At 44.0% G+C, this 23,905-nt stretch overlaps 1 protein-coding gene across 1 annotated transcript in view; it reads left to right on the forward strand.

The window, feature by feature from the left end:
- LOC122807260 (plexin-A1-like) overlaps window positions 1–23,905 on the forward strand; it is a 2,134,283-nt gene that overhangs the window by 428,703 nt on the left and 1,681,675 nt on the right. The gene's annotated exons all lie outside the window — the stretch shown is intronic.

Consider the following 23,905-nt stretch of genomic DNA (forward strand, 5'->3'; position numbering starts at 1 on the left):
GCCTCAGACTAAAGATCAGATGTCTCTGTAATCATGAAAAGTTCTTGAAATACTTGAAACATAGGGCAGGATCATTCTTTTCGTATTCCCTAGTCCCTTTAGTGTGGTTGATCACTTCAAGTATGTTATGTCCACCTCTTCAGTTGAGGTTGCAGGTAGTCTTTGCTATACTGTTATCTTTTCCTCCAGAGTCTTCACTTGATGTATGCGTAATGCTTGATCTTGATCTGGACTCCCAGTTTGAAGTCCTCCCACTGCAGGCTAGCTAACTGTTCATTTTTTTAAAACTGAGCCCTCCCAGTGATGAATGCTATTAAAGCATTCTGCAAACCTGTCTTCCTAGTGTGGAAGGTGCTAAGTTACAAGTGTGTTTCGATTGTCTGTTTGCAGTACTAATCATGATAATCTGGGCAGATGAAACAGCTCTGTTGTAGACGTGTGTGTTTAGATGAGTACATGTGACTGTTTTCGAAGCCTGGCCCAGGTCCTGATGAATGTATATTATTGCCATATTCTTAAGATAGTGAAGAACCTGCCTAAAACTGGCACCTTCCTTTTCTGAGGGTGTGCTGCACATCTCTTCTACGTGTTCCATTCTTTTGTTTGCACCAAACCATGCTCTCATAAAAGGTCACCAAATGAACCAAGAAGTTCCTAGTTAATTCAGCTTAAACTGATCCTGTAATAAAGCTGCTTGTTTACCATCATTGGCATTCCATATGTTGCAGATAGTTGTAAACATCCTTAGCTTCTGTTGTGAATGTGTGCAACTGGCAGCAAAAATAAAAGTGCTTATCTTACCACCAACAATTTGAAAATTTGGCTTCAGCTTTCCCAAGCTTCAGCTTTTTATGTTACTCTGGGCTTAAATATGTTTCTTATAAGTATGTTAATGCATGGTTGTCTACAGTAAACAGGTTACACCTTGATCATCTCTTCACTACGTAGGTGACCACACAGTCTAAGAAAATACAGAACAAAGATTTGCATTTATGTAACTGCGTTGCTTAATACAGCACAATTCCCTATGGCATACATACTTAAAATGATTAACATTTAACAAAAATATGAAATATTTAACAGTTGAAAAATAATCACAAAGAAGTCTATTAAACTGTGTAACCGCATATAAGATACTTACATAATTCAGTAATGCATCATATTGCCATTAAAATGGCAAAGATGTACATTTGTCTTAAGCTTTCAGAGCAGGACATTTCATCCCTGTTATATTCCGGGCACTGCTAGAGTGACCATGTACACCCCCCTCCCCCTATTAAACCTTACATATGTTTAAACTCTTCAATTTGCAATCTTTGTGGAATTTGACAAGGGACAGAAGGTGCCACCCTGAAAAATGAACCAGTCCCTCAAAGTTCAGGAAACAGCAAAATCTCTGATATCATTTAACTTGTGAGCTGTAAAGCTCAGTATTCCCATGGGTTACTCAGTCAGAAGTTGCATCCTTAAAACACAGTGTGATAAATTCCCAAGGAGTGATCCTTCAAGTTACAGCAGTGCTAAAGCAATATAGCTGCACTTGTATTAGAGCATACCTTATATCAAGTTAGGGCTACTAGCAGAAGACAGACGTCTTCATAATGAACTCCAGATGAAGTCCCATGAACTGAAGCGAGGCAGAATTACACTTCCTACCTCACAGTACAGCATTACCAGCAGAACTTCTAGAAAACCAAGCCCGTCATCGTACTGTGTTAAAAAGAAAAATACCTGCATAACAAAATGGTTACAGTGCAATTTATGCTACTACAAAAGTTGGCTTTATTTGCAGATATTATTTTGCACTTTATAAATCCAGAAAAGGACTTCTTTGTGTCTTGGATAATTTTGAGATGGTTTCAAGTCTTTTCAGGGTATAAAACTTACAGGCTATAGCTGTAAATTATGTACCCACTCATGAATTAGTTCAGCAATACCCATATTTATGGGGACACAACAAAATGAAGCATTTTGGAGTATGGATTAAAAAGGCATCTGTTATGGCAGCTAAAGATATGTGGGAAGAGACTAAAAAGAACACAAAACTGAGAAACTGGAAGTTCTTGTTTATGGATATAAATAGATATAATAAATATAAGTTGTTTTTTAGTCCCTTTAGATGTTCTTCGTGTTTCATTGTTGCAGTCATCACATTTGGGTTATCTGCTTGCAGTAGCCCTCAGTCGGCCTGGTTATCAAAGTCTTGGGTCCTGCGTCGGTTGCTGTCTCACCTTCCGTGACGTCAGGTAGTCAGGGGTATAAAGCATGCAGCTGACGCCATTACCCTAGTATTTCTTGCCATGCGGTGTCCGAAGCAGAAGCAGTTCACAAGTGCCGGTCGGCCGACTCCTGAAATTTCCGTTTGAGTTTCAGAACCGAAGTCTTCAACTAAAGCGAAATACCCCGTTGGGGAAACTTTTTCTTGTTCTAAACAGATGTCAGTAAAAGTCAGTAATTGTATTTCTTGTGGAAAGCAAATACCTCACAAAGATTTTCATTCATACTGTATTCCTTGCCTAGGCCCTGACCACGATGTACCTCGCTGTCGGTTTTGTGCCTTATTTAAGCAACAAACTATTCATCGTCTGTATATTTACGCTTCTAAATATTTTGGTGCTCAGTTCAATTATCCAGATATGTCTTCAGTAAGCCATCTGACTACTGACATTCCAAAAAAACGCAAAGATAAAGACAGAGACAGGCCGCCTAGGTCCAAAGCTGCCGACGTAGTCAGTGAGGCGCTTTCGCAGCCCCTGATACCCGCTACTTCAGATTTGCAGGCCTGAACCATTCAGAGTCCGGTATGCCGCGAGATGCTTCAACTGTGGAACCTGCGGATGTCTCTACCTTGGATGGGTCCGTAGCCTCTGTGCAGGCACAGGCTTCTGAGGGTGTATTCAGGCCTATGGTCTTGCATATTAAACAGACGCCTCCTTCCGCCACCTTCTTCTTCAAGGCCTAAAACTCGAACTTTGTCTAGAAAACCGACGCCCAGACCACATGGTCAGGCCTCTATGCCTACAAAACAAATGATAAGAATGGCTGAAGACCTTATTACTTTAATCAGGGGAAGCCAACCTTCCCCCTCTAAGAGACCTAGGACTGAATTTGCTTGTGATACTTTCGACCAGAATTCTGAAATTTCTGTTTCCTCTGATGACCAGGATTTACCCTTATCTACCTATGAGGATTCTGATGCTGAGGACTCTATTCCCTCTGCTTCCCCCCCAGAAGATTTCTCTTTTGGTGAAACCCTGCATACTCTTAGGGAGCACTTTCACTGGGAAAGCCAGGATTACTCTGATTCTAAAGAGGCTTAGGGATTTCTTACTCCTGCCCCAACACAGGCCTTTAGCTATCCCTCCTGTACTAGACATTGTTGATGATGCCTTTTCGGAATCTAGCTTGGCCTTTGACTCTTTACCTCCTGCTCCCAGAAAACCTGATAGATATTACAGGGTTCCTGACTCTCACAAGTTCCTTTTTAAAAATCCTACTGCGAATCCTGAGACCATTTCACAGGGACCCAAGGGCATTAAAACTACTACTGCCAAAAATCCTACTCCCTCTGATAGAGACTCCAGGGCACTGGATAGATGGAGGAAGAAGGTTTACACTTCTGCAACCTTGGCCATTAGGGCCTTACACTGCCAGTTTCATATGTTAAAGTATCAGCAGCATATTATTGGATTGCTTAAACAAAAAATTATGTTGATTCCTGACTGTGCTGAAAATAAAGATTTACAGGATTTAATGCATTCTGCTGAACAGGTTGGAAAGCATACTTTGCAATGTGATTTTGATACACTAGAGGCATCTTGCAGGGCTGCTGTCACTGGGTCTGTACTTAGAAGGCATGCTTGGCTTAAGGATCAATCTTTGCCAGATCATGTTAAAGCTAAATTGCTGGGTGCTCCCTTAAATCAAGACCGCCCGTTTGGCAACAAAGCAGAAGTTCTTAAAAAGATGGAGGAAAATGCTAAAGCTATGCAAACTGTTAAAGATTTCCTGCAAGTACAGCCTTCCAGATTTAGTAGGCATTGGCCTTCTAAGAATTGGTCCTTTCCTGTCTCATCCAGGCCTTCTCAGTCCAAACCCAGAAACAGCAGACCACCTAGGCTACAGTCTCAAGGTACACTCACATGCCTAAGCAGTGGGGGGCTCCCACTTCCAAAGCTGGAAGTAGTAAGACACTTCCCTATGGAAAAATGTCACAATGACTTAACCTTAAACCTTCTAAGCCCTGCTCAACTGCCTGCTCCCTTAGGGGGAAAGATCGGCCAGCATGCAAAAAACTGGGAACTCATTACCCAGGACAAATGGGTTTTAAAAATAGTTTTCCAAGGATACAGATTCCACTTTCAGACCTTGCCAACCCCAAACGGATGGCCAGACCTATCCCCAAATCAGTGGGCAGAGGCTCAACAACAGGTTATCTCTCTTCTAAGTAGCAGGGCTATTCAGCCTGTCCCAGCAGAAGAAAGGGGACAAGGTTTTTACTCAAGACTTTTCCTGGTACCCAGAAAAGACAGCTCCTGGCATCCTATCCTGGACCTCTCTATTCTAAACACCTTTTTGGTAATCCCAAAATTCAAAATGCTAACTCTTCAGCAGCTGCTTCCTATGCTAGGCAAAGATGCCTGGTTGGCAACCTTAGACTTAAAGGAAGCTTACCTGCACATCCCAATAAGGGAATCTCGCAGGAAATACCTATGCTTCAGAGCAGGCTCCATGCACTATCAGTTCTCTGCACTTCCCTTTGGCTTATCTACTGCTCCCAGGGTATTCACAAAGTGCCTAGCTCCAGTCATTGCATTTTGCAGGCAAAGAAGTATTCAAATATACCCATACCTGGACGATTGTGTAATTCAGGCAGAAAGCCAGGACATGCTACTAAAACATCTGGCATTTGTAAAGAAACTTCTAACCTCACTGGGTACACCAATAAACGAAAAGAAATCTCATCTAGTACCCTGCCAACAAATTGTATTCCTGGGAGCAAGCTTGAACACAACTTCCCAGATGGCTTACCTCACGCCAGAGAAACAAGTTTATTTGACAGCCTATTTCAGACTACTGGCCACAAGGACCAAGCTATCTGCAAGGAAAATCCTGCAAGCCCTGGGGTTCATGGCCTCTTGCATTCTACTAATTCCATATGCAAGACTGCATATGAGGAAACTACACTGGTATCTAAAAAGCCTATGGTGTCAACATTTTCTGGACCTGGAATCAATGATTCCTATCATTCTTTGCGTAAAGACAGAGTTCCTTTAGTGGGCAGAGGCCTGCTACCACAACAAGGGGCTCCCATTCACTCTACCCCCTGCCGCCCAAACCCTAACAACAGACGCATCAGACTATGCATGGGGGGCTCACTTGGCAGGGCAGTGCCTTCAGGGCAAATGGAGACCAGAGTCTGATGCACCTGCATATCAATCAAAAAGAAATGTTAGCTGTACAGAATTCCCTGACAGCCTTCAAGGACCACATTCTTCCAGGACAATTATTGGTAAAGACAGACAACACCACTGTTATGTGGTACATAAACAAGCATGGGGAACCCACTCGTACCCTCTCTGCAGATTAGCCATGGCTCTGTGGAACACAGCCTTGAGCTACCAAGTGCTCCTACAAGCTCAATTCCTGCCAGGCAAGCTAAATTCACTGGCAGACGACCTAAGCAATAATCTCATGGACCCACACGAGTGGAAACTGGACCCAAAGATATAAAACCTTTTGAGAAACAGATGGGAGTATCCAGAGATAGACCGGTTTGCCTCCCCCCAGAACTACCAATTGGACAAATTCTGCACAAGGACTTCACACAGTCATGCTTGGAAAGTGGATACCCTGTCCTTCACCTGGGAAAGCCTCTCAGTTTATGCCTTTCCCCCTCTGCCTCTCCTCTAGAAAGTTCTGCTAAAGATCAAAAAGGACAAACCAAGGACAATACTGATTGCACCAGACTGGCCACGACAGCTCTGGTACCCCCTCTTACGCAGTATGTCACTGCTGGAACCTTGGCACCTGCTTCAGACCCATTCCCTGTTGTCCCAGCAGGAGGGCCAGATTCTGCACCCTCAGCTTCAAACCCTGAACCTTGCTAATTCTTTGAAGCTGTCCAATAGCATCCCTCAGTAAGCAGGTGCTAGATGTCATTCTGGAGGCAAGGAGGCCTAGTACTAGAAAATGCTATGCTGAAAAGTGGAAAAGATACTGTTCCTGGAGCTAGACTCGGGGGATGGGCACAACGGTGCCCAGTTTACCGCATATTCTTCAGTACTTAACAGAGATGCTCCACAAGGGCCTTTCCTTCTCGTCAATTAAAATTCATGCCTCTGTCATTTCGGCACATTATAATACTGAACCACCCCTCTTCTCTCACCCCTTGCTAATGCAGTTCCTCAGAGGGCCAAAAATTTAAGACCACCCAGGAGAGCCCCTACTCCAGCCTGGAACCTTAACTTTCTATTGGAAAAGCTCACTCTTACCCCCTTTTGAGCCATCTGCAATGGCAGAGTTGAAATTCCTTTCTTGGAAACAGCCTTCCTTCTAGCTATCACTTCAGCAAGAAGTGTCTGAATTACAGGCCCTCATGGCAGTGGAGCCCTTCATCATCTTCCATGCAGACAGGGTGTCCCTCGGACTAATCCTTCCTTTATGCTTAAGGTGGTGTCTAGTGTGACCCTTAATCAGTCCATTCATTTGCCTACTTTTTTTCCCTAATCCACAGAACAAAGGAGAATGAATACTGCACTATTTGGATGTGCACAGACAACTTGGATTTTATTTGGACAGGACTAAGCCTCTCAGAAAATCTGAACAACTGCTAGTTGGCTTTGCTGCAGGGGCAGAGGGGAAGGCCATCTCTAAGCAAACCATTTTTAAGTGGATAGGCCATTGCATTCATTTATAAGCACCATGGAAGACCTACCCCACAGGGGATAAGATCACATTCCACCAGGGCTGCATCTGCCTCTGCAGCCTTTCTCAGAGGTGTCCCTACTAGGGACATCCTAGAAGCTGCGACCTGGAGCTATGTACATACCTTCACCAAGCATTACCACATGCCTATTTTTTCTAAATCCAGAGCTGATTTTGCCACTGCAGTCTTGCAGGGCTTAATAGCTGGCCCTAATGCTCTTTAACTTCCTCCTCCCTTCCTTATCTTTGGGAATCAACCCAAATGTAATGACTGCAACAGTGAAACTCGAAGAACATAGTACAGTTGTGTGTACACTTACCGTAAATGTAGATGTTCGAGTGTATTCACTGTTGCAGTCCTGGTTACCCTCCCTCCAGCCCCCTGACTTCTCTTGGCTATACCTTTCTGCTTGCTTAGTGTATTACAGCTTTCTGGTGTATTTGCTTTATATTGGAGGTGTAACCTAACATATAATTGCTTCCCGTTATGGGGGCACCTGACATCTGGGGCAAGAAAAACTGATGTAATGGTGTCTGCTGCATGTTTTATACCCCTGATGACCTGACGTCATGGAAGAAGGGACAGCATCCGATGCAGGGATCCAAGACTTTGATATTCAGGCCGGCTGAGGGCTACCTGCAGGCAGCTAACCCAAATGTAATGACTGCAACAGTGAATACACTCGAACATCTACATTGATGGTAAGTGTACACAACTGTACTTTATGCATTCAGGTATAGGATACTAAAACCATTTAGTGGCATTTAGGTGTACAATACAAAGAAGCTTACATCAGTACCAGACTAGACAAGAGTTGTTAGTTAGAACAGAGCAAATTTTACATGAAGCTGTCCCATTCAGCTGACACTGATGCTATCTTTAAAGAGTATTAAAAGATAAGGACTCAGAAATCTTATCTTTTGACGGTCTTGTATGAGGTACTTAAGCTACGTTAATCACAAGTGAAACATTTAGCTGATCTACTAATTTTTCCAAGTCACTGTTCTTGGAGGTGTCGCATACTAGGGGCTCACATGGTGAGGGACTATAATTTCATAACTTAAAAATAGATTGGTAATTTAGAATTACTGCTGCTCATAACCAATACTATTAAAACATGAGTATGAGCACAGTGATTGAAGCAAATAAAATCAGATTTGTTTTTCTTAAATTGAATTTTAAGTTTAACCCAGTCTGCATGTGTTCTCAACAGTGTACTTAAAATTGACTTGTGTATTGCTGCTTGTTTACAGAGTTGCTATTTTTGAAGTAGCCTTTTTGTTACACAAGCGCACACACACAAATAAAAGTGTGTTAAAAATCTCTCTCTCGCTCTCTGTCTATATATATAGATATATATATATATATATATATATATGTGTGTATATATATATATATATATATATATATATATATATATATATATATATATATATATATATATGTTGTCTTTCAGCTTTTCCCAGTTAGGGGTCGCCACAGCAGAACTCCGGTCCGCTAATGATTGGCAGTAGATTTTCATGAACGCCGAGGTGCCACCTCGACATTCAACCTTAAATGAAGGCACGCCCATTTACGCATGTCTTTCGAGCGCCCACCCAACCGCGGAGTGTGTGTGTGTGTGTGTGTGTGTGTGTGTGTGTGTGTGTGTGTGTGTGTGTGTGTGTGTGTATATATATATATATATATATATATATATGTGTGTATATGTGTGTGTGTGTGTATGCCTTGCCATAATCCTCTAGTTCCCATGTAGCTGTTGTCCCGTTTATGTATGAGGTAGCTCAGTCTCGGAGTTGGTGTATTTAGTATGAGGAAGTGTAGCCCTCCAGCAAACACACTGAAATATCAATGTGTCACATCTAATCTTATTTTTTCTTTTTGTGTGTGTGTGTTTTATGCAAAGTGTAGTATACTGGAATTTTATGCTGATTATATGTGTTTACTGATAGCATAATTTACATTTGTAGTAGACTTTTGTATGCCCGATTCCAGTACCATTTAAAGAAACCAGCATGTGTTTGGAATGTGGGTGGAAAATGAGTACCCACCCAAAAACCTTAGTCAGACACAGGGAAAAAGTGCAGAAATTTGTAGAGTGCCTGGAGGTTGAGGTTCAATCCTATACCCTTGACTTATGAGTCAGAAACTCTATGATTCACTGTGTTGTCAGTGTAACAAACATAACTGCATTGGTGTCTGCCTCCCACAAGCTTCCGAAAAAGCAATCAAGATGAAACCGAATATTGTTTTACCTGCTGAAGAAAATTTAGTAGCCTTTTATGTGTGGTGTGGTAAAGAACTTATAGCCCAAAGCATTTGGATACTTTCAATAAGTCAAGTCATAACTGTCTTGTTTCCTTTACATGGTTCTGCATGTATTCGGCTGCCCCCAGATTATGGTTTTATTTGTATTATGGGTGTTTGTTTAAACTATACTGTTACTGAAGAAGTGTTTTGTGAAGTGGTGTGTGTTTTCACATCATTTGTATTCACTTATTTTCAGTGATGCTCAGGAGATATGATGACATTGGAATCTATTCTCATAAATTACTCTTGGTAGAAAGTATACAAACTGGCACATGTTATGTTAGCAGGTTGATTTGTCTAAAACTGCTCCTCCTTTTAGTGTGTGCTGTGTGTCTTCTCTGTTTGGCCTGCTTTCCTAGTACTTCCTCTGCTTGAGGTAGTGTTGTTTAATGAATTTGCTTAGGTTTTGCCACCCTGTATTTGTGAATTTGGTTTGGTGGGAGGTTAACAAAATTTGTAGTAAATAGGTGGCCAGCATTAAACTTGGCTGTATGTGGTACGTCATCAGTTTACAATGCATCTGTTGTAGCAAATCTTAAAAGTAAACCACTTATTTAATACAGTCTGGTGGTAATTTTCATCAGTATGAGAATCTGCCTGATAAAGTCATACAGCAAGTTAATAGTTAACGAATTTTCTTAAAGCACACATCTAAATGTAAAAGCACCTGACAGTGAGTGCAGCTCCTTTTTATTAGGGAAATGCTTATAATTTGTTAAACATTGCGTATGGTATGCTTAATGCAAATATTCTGGGCTTTTTTTCGCTCTAAACCCAATTTGTTTATTTTGATTACATAATTGTGTCCTCCTCTTGGTGTAACCATAAATGGGGAGAATCTGAAGACTGTGTGACGCTCTGTTTGTACCTGCTGAAGAGAAGACATAATAGATCAGTTCACAGCTGTGACCTATCCTGTTGTCCTAAACTTTTTGGATCTCAAGTCTTCAAGTACGGCGTGAAGTAGAAACACTTAGTGCATAGCTGATCCATACATCATAATCAGTGGTTGATCTCAAACACATAGTCATGTTTTTCCCAATATGTAGTAGCTGTACTTAAGTACGGAACATTGCTTAAAATGCTGACTGGGCATATACATTGGTTCTGACATGCACGGTTACAGGTAGTTACCATTAATGCATTGGAAAGAATATTTTAGTATATTATCTGCAACATTTTTGCAGTTTTTGAGAGGTTTTGAATGTAGTAATTAAGTCCAGATAACGCAGTGTAGCTGCACAAACCTCATTGCTTGGATGGTTGAATGTCCTTGACTGAATCAAGATATTCCAAAACCTCTTGGATATGACCTTGTATACACTGTTTGTGTGAAGGTTGTCAAATTCTGTTTCATACATTTTACTGTCTGCGGCCCTGTGCATATCAGCTTACATGTTAAAAGTACTGTAGTTTTTTTCTTGGCAAAAGAAAAAAAGTGCATCATAGAATGTCAGATATGCTATGACTAATACATGACAGATTTCTGAGAAGAGAGGTTTAAGTATTTTTATAACAGGCTTTTCTATTGGTCACTGACAGTGAGTGTTACCTGTTATACATGTGTTGCTCTCCCTCTGGGGAATTTCGCATCAGAACTGAGGAGAGTCACCAGCTTTAAGTTTTTCAGGATTATTTAAGTGGTGATGGTGGGCCACTGACATTATGAAAGATTATTTATTCTTGTCACTTAAGTAATAAGTTGTTGGTAACTGATCGCTAGTTCAGGTCATGCTTGAGTGTGCACCTGCATTTTCAGATTTATTGCGTTTTGATCTTCCACTATGCTTTTCCTGCAAAATCCTGCTGGTGTCCATAGAGATGTGTCATTGTAGCTGATGTTCTTCATGTTTCACTGTTGCAGTCATCACACTTGGGTTATCTGCCTGCAGGTAGCCCTCAGTCGGCCCGAATACCAGAGTCTTGGGATTTCTGCGTCGGATGCTGTCGCCACTTCCATGACGTCAGGTCGTCAGAGGTATAAAACATGCAGCCGATGTCATTACATCAGTCTTTCTTGCCGTGAAAGAGCCCGAACCAGAAGCAGTTCGTAAGTGCCAGTTGGCCACTACTTGAAATTTTCGTTTTTTTGAGTTTCAGACCTGAAGTCTTCTAAAGCCAAGTACTCCGTTGGGGATTATTTTTTCTTGCTCTAACCGATGTCAGAAAAAATTAACAATTGTCTTGCCTGTGGAAAGCAAATACCTCACAGAGATTTTCATTCTTACTGCGTCACCTGTTTAGGCCCAGACCACTGCGTCTCTAGCTGTTGGTTTTGTGCCTTGTTTAACGCCCGAACCATTCGTCGTCTGGCTATTTTTGTAGCTACATTCTTTCACTCTCGTTCTCTGTATTCCGAAATGGCTTCGGTAAGCCATTAGACTACTGATCTTCTGAAAAAGCGCAAAGACAGACACAGACCGCATAGGTCAAAAACTGCCGATGCTTCCATTAAGCTTGTTGCCAGTCCACTGGTACTCAGTGAGGTGCCTTTGCAGCCCCTGATGCCCGCTTCTATAGATTCGGAGGCCTCTGCTGAGACCCATTCGGAGTCCAGTATTCCGCCAGATGCTTCTTCGACTATGGAATCTGCGGATGTCTCTACCTTGGATGGGTCCGGAGCTGCTGTGCAGGCACCGGCTTCTGAGGTTGTATTCCAACCTACCGATATTCATATTAAACCCTAAACTTCATTTCCTACTAATGCTACCGAGTTTCTCAGGCCCAGAGTTTGCACTGTGCCTAGAAAACCAGCGTCCAAAGCGCATGCTCATTCTCCACATGCCACAAAAACAAATGCTTAGAATGGCTGAAGACCTTATTACTCTAATTAGAGGAAGACAGTCTTCCCCTGCCAAAAGACAAAGAATTGAATTTCCTTCTGATTCTGCATACCAGGAGTCTGTTGACTCTGACCCTTCTGATTACCAGGACATACCCATATCTGCCTATGAGGCTTCAGATGCAGAGGAATCCATTCCCTCTGCCTCCCCTCCAGAGCATTTCTCTTTTAGTGAAACCTTGCATACCTTAAGAGAGCATTTCCGCTGGGAATGCCAGAACTATCCTCAGTCCAAAAAGAGACTCGGGGAATTTTTAGATTTGCCTCAGCACAGGCCTCTAGCTATACCCCCTGTCCTGAATTTTGTAGACAATGTCTTCTTGGAGTCCAGACTTAGTCCTGACACCTTACCACCAGCTCCTAGAAAACCTGACAGGTACTATTACCTGATTCTCACAAATTTCTCTTTAAGAATCATACTGCGGATCCAGAGACAATTTCCCAGGGACCTGAAGGCATTAAGGCTACTACAGCCAAAAACCCTACCCCTTCAGACAGGGATTCTAGAGCTTTAGACAGATGGGGTAAGAATATACCTCTGCAACTCTTGCCATCAGGGCCTTGAATTGCCAGTTTCACATGTTGCGGTACCAGCAATGTATTATGGAACTAATCAAACAAAAAATTATGTTACTTCCAGATTGTGCAGAAAATAAAGAGTTACAAGCGCTAATGCATTCTGCAAACCAAGTTAGTATACATACTTTGCAGTGTGGCTTTAATGCCCTAGAAGCTTCTTGCAGGGTGCATTCACTGGGTCTGTACTGAGAAGGCATGCTTGGCTGAAGGAACACACATTTCCAGATCATGTCAAATCCAAATTACTAGACACTCCTTTAAATAAGGACTGTTTGTTTGGCACCAAAGCAGAAGTTCTTAAAAAGTTGAAAGAAAAAGCTAAATCTATGCAAACTGTCAAAGAATTCTTACAAGTGCAACCACCTAGATTCAGTAGGCATTGGCCTTCAAAAAACTGGTCCTTTCCAGCCCCTTCCAGGCCTTCCCAGACCAAACCCAGGGAAAACAGGTCACCCAGACTACAGTCTCAGGGTATGCAGAGATCTAAGCAATGGAGTGTCCCCACCTCAAAAACAGAGAGTGGTAAGACACCCCCTTATGCAAAAAGTTCACAATAACTTTTCAATTATCCATCCCAGCCCTGCCCAATTACTTGTGCCCCTAGGAGGAAAACTTGCCCTTCGTGCAAAAAACTGGATGTCCATTACTCAGGACCGATGGGTCCTAAACATTGTATCCCAGGGGTACAAATTCTACTTCCATTCACTGCCTACCCCAAGGGGGTTTCCAGACCTTCCTCCAAACCAATGGGCAGAGGCTCAAAAGCAAGTACTTTCCCTGCTCAATATCAGAGCTATTCAACCTGTTCCAGTAGAACAAAGGGGTCAGGGTTTCTACTCCAGACTTTTCCTGGTGCCCAGAAAAGAGGGCTGTTGGCACCCAATCCTGGATCTATCAATTCTCAACACCTTTCTGGTGGTCCCAAAATTCAAGATGCTTACCCTGCAACAGCTTCTCCCTATGCTAGTCAAGAATGCCTGGTTAGTCACTCTAGACTTAAAAGAAGGTTATCTGCACATCCCCATAAGGGAGTCATGCAGGAAATATCTACATTTCAGGGCAGGCTCTATGCACTATATCAGTTCTCTGCACTTCCCTTTGGCTTATCTACTGTGCCCAGAGTATTCACAAAGTGCCTGGCTCCCGCCATTGCATACTGCAGGCAGAGAAAAATCCAAATTTTCCCATACTTGGACGATTGCCTGATTCAGGTAGACGGTCAGGAATTGCTACTTCAGCACCTGGCATTTGTAAAAAGCCTTCTCACTTCATTGGGGTACACCATCGGCAAAAAGAAATCACAGCTGCTGCCCAGTCAAAAGATTGTATTCCTGGGAGCAAGCTTGGACACAACTTCCCAGATGGCATTTCTCACTTCAGAAAAACAGATCTATCTGACAAACTACTTCAAACAAATGGCCACCAGAACCCAGCTATCTGCAAGGAAAATACTGCAAGCCCTAGGGTTCATGGCCTCATGTATTCTGCTAATTTCATATGCAAGACTGCATATGAGGAAACTTCAGTGGTACCTAAAAAGTCTTTGGTGCCAACATTCTTAGGACCTGGAAACAGTCATTCCTATCGTACCTTGTCTAAGGGCAGAGTTCCTTTGGTGGACAGAAGCATGCAACCACAACAAGGGACGGTTTTTTACTCAACCCCTCGCCGCCTAAACTTTGACAACAGACTCGTCAGACTGTGCATGGGGGGCTCACATGATAGGCAAATGCATTCAGGACTACTGGAGCCCAGAGCAAATTCTCCTACACATCATTCAAAAAGAGGTGCTAGCTGTACATAATGCTCTGACAGCCTTCAAACACCTAATCCTTCCAGGACAACTGCTTATAAAAACAGACAACACCACAGTTATGTGGTACATAAACAAGCAGGTGGGAACCCATTCTTGCCCACTCTGCAGGTTAGCCATGTCCTTGTGAAACATAGCCTTGAGCAACCAAGTGCATCTTCAAGCTCAATTCCTGCCAGGCAAACAAAATTCACTGGCAGACATAAACAGAAATCTCCTAGACCTACACGCGTGGATATTGGAGCCCAACACCTTCAACCTTCTGATCCAGAGGTGGGGGACACCAGAGGTGGATCTCTTTGCCTCCCCGAGAGATGCAAGTTGAGCAAATACTGCACAAGGAACCCTCACAACAGGGCCTGGAAGGTGGATTCCCTATCCTTTCAATGGGAAAACCTCTCAATTTATGCTTTTCCCCCTCTGCCCCTTCTCTCAAGTGTACTACTCAAGATAAAACAGGACAGACCAATGGCAATTCTTTTTGCCCCAAACTGGCCATGCCAGCACTGGTACCCACTCTTACGCAGCATGACAACAGTGCCACCCTGGCACCTTCACCAGACTCCTACCCTGCAGTCTCAGCAGGAGGGACAGATTTTGCATCCACAATTGCAAACCCTAAACCTTGCATCCTGGCTTATCCCTTGAATACAGCACCAGCAACCCTCAGCAAACAGGTGCTGGACGTCATTCTTGAAGCTAGAAGGACTAGTACTAGGAAATCCTATGCTGAAAAGTGGAAAAGATATTGTTCTTGGAATACGTCTCAAGGGAAGGACACAGCAGTGTCCTTCTTACCTCTAATCCTGGATTACCTAACAGAGCTACTCCACAGAGGCTTATCCTTCTACTCCATTGATTCATGCCTCTGCCATCTCAGCTCATTATAGTACTGAGCCACCTCTGTTTTCTCACCCTCTCATCAAACAGTTCCTGAGAGGGGCTAACAACTTAAGCCCCCCTAGGAGAGCACCCACCCGTGCCTGGGACCTTAACTTTGTACTGGAAAAGCTCACGCTACCTCCTTTTGAACCTGCTGCCTTACCAGAGTTAAAATTCCTGTCTTGGAAGACAGCCTTGCTTTTAGCCATAACTTCAGCAAGAAGAGTGTCTGAATTGCAAGCACTAACAGCTGTGGAACCCTTCATTATTTTCCACGCTGACAGGGTTTCCCTCAGGACTAACCTAGCCTTTATGCCTAAAGTGGTGTCCATTGCGGTATTAAAGCAATCCATCCATTTGCCAACCTTCTTCCCTAACCCTCAGAATAAAGGGGAAAAGATCGTGCACTCCTTGGACGTACACAGACAGCTCAGGTTCTACCTTGACAGAACTAAGCCTTTCAGAAAATCTGATCACTTGCTAGTCAGCTTTGCTACAGGAGCAGAGGGCAAGGCCATTTCAAAACAAACCATTTCCAAATGGATAGCACACTGCATCCATTTCTGCTACAAGCACCATGGAAAACCTACCCCACTGGGGATCAGACCACATTCCACTAGGGCTACTTCCACCTCTACAGCATTTCTCAGGGGAGTCCCTACCAGGGACATTCTGGAAGCTGTAACCTGGAGTTCTGTACACACCTTCACCAAGCATTACCACCTACCTATCTTTTCTAAATCCATGGCTGGATTTGCTACAGCAGTCTTGCAAGGCCTACTAGCCAGCTCTAACCCTTCTGGACTGCCTCCACCCTTCCTCAGCTTTAGGAATCAACCCAAGTGTGATGACTGCAACAGTGAAACATGAACATAGTACAGCTGTGTACACTTACCATAAATGTAGATGTTTGGGTGTATTCACTGTTGCAGTCCTGGTTTCCCTCCCTCCAGCCCCCTGGTTTCCTTTATCTTTCTACCTCTCCTCTCTATGGCCATTCCTAATGGCATTGGTATTTACTTTTTACTGGTGGTGTTCCCCTGACATTTGGGGCAAAAAAAACTGATGTAATGGCATCGGCTGCCTGTTTTATACTCCTGACAACCTGACGTCATGGAAGAAGTGACAGCATCTGACGCAGAAATACTAAGACTCTGGTATTCAGGCCGACTGAGGGCTACCTGCAGGCAGATAACAAGTGTGATGACTGCAACAGTGACTACACTCGAACATCTACATTTATGGTAAGTGTACACAGCTGCACTTTTCTCTTCCTTTAAAATGGAAATAAGCATCAGTTGTACTTTTGATAGGATTCTTGGATAAGGCAAGAACTAACTACATGCCATAGTCCTTCTTCCGCCATTCTATCACAGTTGTGTTCCATAGTAAAGGCCTTTGTTGCTGTATATTTTGGTAGTTGAACAGAAAGGAGGCAGTACCCTAACTTTCCTCCATTTTCACAGCCTTTGTGTTGAACACAGTTCGGCTGTAATTTAAACAATGTCTTTGTGTCTGTGTGTGTGTCTGTGTGTGTGTCTGTGTGTGTGTTAAGTGTTCACCTTTGAAGCATTTATGAATATTGTAAACCACAATAAAGTGCTTGTTTTGTTTTAGGGTGTTGCTGTGGCAGAAAAGCCTGTATTCATTGCAAGGTATTCCTCCTTACGGTCAAGCATGAATGTTGAGAGACTTTGAATACCTTCTTTATTCACCAGTAAGATTGATGATGAAGAAAGAGGTGCTATCTGCCACCTAGAATTAGACAGTGGTATAACTGCTTTCCCCGAATTGGTGTGAAAAGATACAGAGGCAGACCCAGGTACTTGGAAGGACTTCATAGATATACAAGGCACTTGAGCTACAAGGCCATTTTTGCTTTACCAGTACCCACCCTTTGGCCTTGCCTCTCGTTTCATGTAGTTTTATGCCAGTCATATCTGGGGTGAATTTATGAGCACCCACCCACATGTTCGTGTTTCACTGTTGCAGTCATCACAATTAGGTTATCCCTGCCAGGGAAGCCCTCGGCTGGCCCGAATACCAGAGGCTTAGTATTTCTGTGTCGGTTGCTGTCGCTTGAGGACTGACGTCAGGTGATCAGTAGTGTAAAATAAGGCGGCCGATGCCATTACATCAGTCTTTCTTGCCGTGGAGCCTGAAGCAGAAGCAGTTCACATGAGGGTAGGCCTCTTCCTGACTTTTTGTCTCCAAATTGAAGTCGAAGTCTTCTAAAGCTAAGTACCCTGTTGGGGATCCTTTTTTCTTGCATTAACTGATGTCAGAAAAAGTTAACAATTGTCTCACATGTGGAAAGCAAATACCACACCAAGACTTCCACTCTTATTGCGTCACTTGTTTAGGCCCAGACCACAACGTCCCCCGTTGCCGCTTCTTTGCTTTGTTCAACACCAGAACTCTCCATCGTCTCAACACCAGAACTATCCATCTTCGGGCTCTTATTGTAGCCAGATGTTTTCGTTTACAGTCTTCAAATTCCAATATGAATTCAGTAGGCCACCCGACAGCAAATCTTCCGAAAAAATGTAAAGTTAAAGACAGAGACAGACGGCACCAGTCCAAGCCTACCAACGGCGCTTCCATTAAGCTAGTTGTCAGTTCTCCGATACTCAGTGAGGTGCTTTCGCAGCCCCTGATGCCCACTTCTGTTGATTCACAGGCTGCTATCGAGACCCTTTCGGAGTCCGGTATGCCACAAAACTTCTTTGACTAAGGATCCTGCGGTCGTCTCTACCTTGGATGGGTCCGGAGTTGCTGAGCAGGCAACGGCTTCCGAGGAAATCCTTTACACTACCAAATCTCGACACAAACCGATGTCTTCTTTTGCGACTACCTTTCTTTTAAAAACAACAAGAGTTTCTTAGGCCCAGGGTTCGAACCACACCCAAGAAACTGACGACCCACTCTCAGCCACCTGCTACCTTGCCTCAGTCTCAAATGCTTAACATGGAGGAAGACCTATCATGCTGATCAGGGGAAGCCAAGTTACCCCCTAAGAAAGGAAGAGATCTATCCCCTGTAGTTCTGTCTGAACAAGAGTCAGATGAGTCTTGATGCATCTGACTATGAAGACATGCAACCTCTCTCCACTTATGAAGATTCTAATGTAGAGGAAGCCATTCCTTCAGCCTCTCCCCCAGAGGATTTTTCCTTTGGGGAAACCCTGCATACTTTAAGGGAGCATTTGCAGTGGGAGAGTCAGGACTACCCTCAGTCTAAAAAGAGACTCAGGGAATTCTTAGATCTTCCACAACACAGACCCTAAGCCATCCCCCCAGTCCTGGATGATGTTTTCCTTGAATCCAGCTTGACTCTGACGCCCTACCTCCTGCTCCCAGAAAACCAGACGGGTACTGCATAGACCATGACACACACAAATGTTTTTTTTAAAATCAACAGCTGACCCTGCGGTCATTTCTCAAGGGCCAAAAGGGATTAAATCAACCTCTGCTAAGAATCCCAAATCCTCAGACAGGGATTCCCGAGCATTGGATAGATTGGGTAAAAAAAGTATACACCTCAGCTACTCTTACTCTCAGGGTACTAAGTTGTCAGTTCCATATGCTGAAATTTCATCAACATACCCTGGAACTCCTTAAACAAAAAATGTGTTCCCTTCCTGCTTGGGCAGAAGCTAAAGATTTGCAAGACTTAATGAATTCTGCAAGTTAAGTAACTAAACACACTTTGCACTGTGGTTTTGATGTCCTAGAAGCTGCCTGGCAGTCACCGGATCTGTCAATAGAAGACATGCATGGTTTAAAGAACAAATCCCTGCCAGACCATGTCAAATCTAAATTGTTGGATGCCCCCTTGCACAAAGATAACTTATTTGGCACTAAGGCAGAAGAGGTCTAACAAAGATGGAAGAAAAAGCTAAATCTATGAAAACAGTTAAGCATTTGTTACAAGTCCAGCTACCTAGGTTCAGTAGGCAGTGTCCCTCCAAACACTGGTCCTTTCCTGCTCTGAGTAAACCAAGCAAACATAGGTCCCGTGGAAGAAGCCCCCACCCCCCCAGACAGCAGCCCCAGGGAATGCAAAGATCTAAGCAGTGGACTGCATCCACTTCAAAACCAGGGAGTTCTAAGCCACTCCCTTATGGTAAGAACTCACAATGACTCACCACCTCCTCCCCTCTCTGCCCACCTTCACTTACCCCTAGGAGGAAAACTGTCATTTCACTCAAGCACCTGGGCCACCATAACCAAGGACCAGTGGGTTCTGAACATTGTGTCTCAGGGATGCAAATTTTCCTTCCATACCCTTCCAACCCAAAACTACCACCAAATCAGTAGGCAGAGGCTCAAAAGCAAATCCTTTCCCTTCTCTCTATGAGAGTAGTAGAGCACGTTCCTGCAGAACAGATAGGCCAAGACTTTTTCTGGTGCCCAGAAAAGAAAGCACCTGGCACTCCATCCTTAATCTATCAATTCTAAACACCTTCCTGGTAATCCCAAAATTTAAAAAATGCTCACCCTCCAGCAGATGCTACCCATGTTCTCCAAGGACGCTTGGCTAGCCACCCTAGATCTAAAAGAGGCCTACCTCCACATTCCTATCAGGGAATCATGCCAGAAATATCTCCGCTTCAGGGTAGAATCTCATCACTTTCAGTTCTCTTCACTTCCCTTTGGCTTATCTGCTGCTCCCAGAGTTTTTACAAAATGTCTGACTCCGACCATTGCCTTTTGCAGGCAAAGAAACATTCAGATTTACCCATACTTAGACAACTGCCTTATTCAGGTAGTAGCCAGGAAAAGCTGCTCAAGCACCTGGCCTTTGTAAAGACACTGCTAACCTCCCTAGGATACACAGTCAACAAAAAAAAAATCCGAACAGGTGCCCACCTAAAGGATAATCTTCCTGGGAGGAAGTCTGGACACAGTATCCCAGATGGCATTCCTTACACCAGAGAAACACATTTTCCTGACAACCTACTTTTCTCAACTAGCCAACAGGCCCCAGCTGTCTGCAAGGAAGATCCTGCAAGCTCTGGGTTCATGGCATCTTGCATACAACCCATTCCATGTGCCAGACTGCACATGAGGAAACTTCAGTGGTACCTAAAGTGCCTTTGGTGTAAACACTCTCAAGACCTGGAAACTCTTCTACCTATAATTCCTTGCCCCAGAAAGGAATTTCTTTGGTGGGCAACAGCATGCTCCCACAACAAGGGACTGCCCTTCTCCCCACACCCCGCCACTCAGACCCTCACCACAGATGCATCAGACTATGCTTAGGGTGCACACCTTGACGGCAGGTGCATACAGGGCCAATGGAGCTCTCAGGAAATCCCTCTGAGCATCAGTCAGAAAGCGATGATGGCTGTGCAGCATGCCTTGATAGCTTTCAAACCCCTTCTCTCTTCAGGGGTTCTCCTGATCAAAACAGACAACACCACTGTGATGTGGTATATCAACAAGCAGGGAAGGACTCACTCCTGCCCTCTGTGCAGGCTGGCCATGACCCTTTAGCTCACAGCCTCTTCCATGCAGCTATACCTGTTAGCACAATTCCTTCCAGGCTCTCTCAGCTCTCTGGCAGACCAATTAAGCAGAAACCTTCTGGACCTACATGAGTGGCAACTCGACAGAAGTACCTTCTGCCTAATAACTCAGAAATGGGGAACTCCAAAGGTCAACCTCTTTGCCTCCCACACCAACAATCAGCTCAGAAAATTCTGCACCAGGGAGCATCACTGCATGGCTTGGAAAGTGGATGTCCTGTCCTTCCCATGGGTCAATCTATCAGTCTATGGCTTTCCTCCCCTACCTCTCATCCCCAGGGTACTGCTCAAAAATAATGGAGGAAAAACCAAGGACCATTCTTGTAGCTCCAGACTGGCCACAACAACACTGGTACCCTTGCTGCAGCATGTCCCTGCTACCTCCATGGCATCTGCCTCAGATTCCAAACCTCCTGACCCAGAGGGAAGGGGAATCCATGCACCCCAATTTGCAGACACTCAGTTTGGCAGCTTGGCTTATTTCCTAACCCCAAATCAGTCTGCCATTCTAAGTAAACAAGTTCTGGATGTTCTCTGTGAGGCCAGACATTCTAGCACCAGAAAGTCTTATGCGGATAAATGGAAAAGGTTCGGCACCTGGATCCAGGCTAAGGGAGCCAATATGGCACAGCCCTCCATCCCTCTCATCCTGTATTACTTAGCTGACCTACTACACAGTAGTCTCTCTTTCTCCTGTATAAAAATTCATGCCTCTGCTATTTCTGCTCATTTTCCCACTGAGCAGCCCCTTTTCTCACACCCTTTGATCAAACAGTTCCTCAGAGGGGCTAGCAACTTGAGGCCCCCCAGAAGAGCACCAATGCCAGCTTGGGACCTTAACTTTGTTTTGGAAAAGCTCACCCTGCCCCCCCTTTGAACCAGCTTCTTCTGCAGAGCTAAAATTTCTCTCCTGGAAGACAGCTTTCCTTGTAGCCATCACTTCAGCCTGAAGAGTCTCTGAGCTGCAAGCACTCATGGCTGTGGAACCCTTCATCATCTTCCATTCAGACAGGGTATCCTTCAGAACTAACCCATCCTTCATGCCCAAGGTGGTGTCCAGTGTGGCTCTCAAGCAGTCCATTCATCTGCCCACCTTCTTTCCTAATCCCCGGAACAAGGGGGAAAGGAGTCTTCACTCTCTAGATGTGCACATATAGCTCAGATTCCATCTGGACAGGACTAAATCCTTCAGAAAATCAGATCAGTTGCTGGTTATCTTTGCTACAGGGGCAGAAGGCAAAGCCATCTCCAAACAAACTGTTTCCAAATGGATAGCACACTGCATCCATTTCTGTTACAATCAGCATAGAAAGCCTCCCCCCAAGGGGGTCAACACTTTCCACCAGAGCAGCCCCCACCACTGCAGCTTTCCTAAGAGGAGTCCCCACCATGGACATCCTTGAGGCTGCCACCTGGACATCTGTTCACACTTTTACCAAGCATTACCACCTGCCTCTCTTCTCCAACTCCAGGGCAGGGTTTGCCACTGCAGTCTTGCAGGGCATCCTAGCCAGCCCCTAGTTTCCTTGACTACCTCCACCCATTTCCTCAGCTTTGGGAATCCACCCAAATGTGATGACTGCAACAGTGAAACACGAAGAACATAGTACAGTTGTGTACACTTACCATAAATGTAGATGTTTGAGTGTATTCAATTTTTCAGTCCTAGTTTCCCTCCCTCCAGCCCCCCCCCCCTTTATTTTCTTCTTTCCTTACAAGGGACATATTGGTATTTATTTTCCTCTGGTAGGGTTCTTCCAGCAGAACCTGCCGTCCTACTTTGGGGGCTCCTGACAGGTTAGGGCAACAAAAACTGATGTAATGACGTCTGCTGCCTTACTTTATACTACTGACGACCTGACGTCAATCCTCAAGCGACAGCAACTGACCCAGAAATAGTAAGCCTCTGGTATTCGGGCCGGCCAAGGGCTACCCTGGCAGGGATAACCCAAATGTGATGACTGCAGCAGTGAATACACTCAAGCATCTACATTTATGGTAAGTGTACACAACTGTACTTTGTCCAGCTCCATTGAAGGCAGGCAGTATTGCACTGTTTAACTTCGAGAGGATGTTTGTCCCAGAGAAGAGGTAGATGCTGCATGACAATCCGTCTTTTTTTTTTATTTGTTGAAGCAGATGTAGATCTCTGTCCCTAGAGTGAATTGGACTGTTGGACTTACTGAGGTATGAGTTCTTGAACTATTGGATCCCTTACAACCCTATAAGCAAGACACAGGTCACCCCTAAAGGGTCTATATGAAACAGTATAGGGATAAAGCCTTCAGTCTTTCTTTGTAGGTCAGATCTTTTTAGGCCCCTGATCTTTTAAGTTACAAACCTCTGGGGTCTCCCTAATTGTTTGATGTACTTTATAAGGTACATCCCAAAGGGGGTGTTGTACGCAGTGACCATAGCGTAGCTAGTGCAGGGTGAAAAAGGCAACTGCCCGGGGCACAAAGCATTGCATTCCATGATCCTGATCCCTGTTTGTGCAATACTGGCTTTTAAAAGCTGGTATTGTATTTGCGGTCACACCTAAGTGCTATAGTGCTCCATTTGGGGTCTGAACTGTAGCAAACTTCTTACTTCATTTGTAACAATTTACTATAGTTTAGAGGAAAAAATAAACAAACTAAAAGCTGAGCTCCGTAGCACTCCATGCAAGGCATAAACTGTGTCAGTTGTTACATTTTTGGCAAGCATTTTTCTGTAATTTAAAGAGATGTTTTATTCTAAAATCTGAGGGCAGCAGCAGCACTCATTACAGACCACCATTGCAGTACAATGGTCAACTGTAAGGGAGCTCTCCAGCTATGTGCCCAGGTCTTTCATGACCTTTTCATTCTGAAGTGGTGTATTGTCTGTGTTATAAACTGGAGCTAGTGTGGTGCTTACCAAATGCTGCAGTTTACACTTTTTGCCATTGAGTTTTAGCCCATTTTTAGTGCACCAGCTATTGACAAGTGTAAGCTCCTGATGAGGTTGCTTGTATGTTAGAGGGTGATGTGACGATGACTC

This window comes from Protopterus annectens, chromosome 7.part0, assembly GCF_019279795.1.
Source record: "Protopterus annectens isolate FY-2018-M chromosome 7.part0, PAN1.0, whole genome shotgun sequence".
NCBI lineage: Eukaryota > Metazoa > Chordata > Ceratodontiformes > Protopteridae > Protopterus > Protopterus annectens.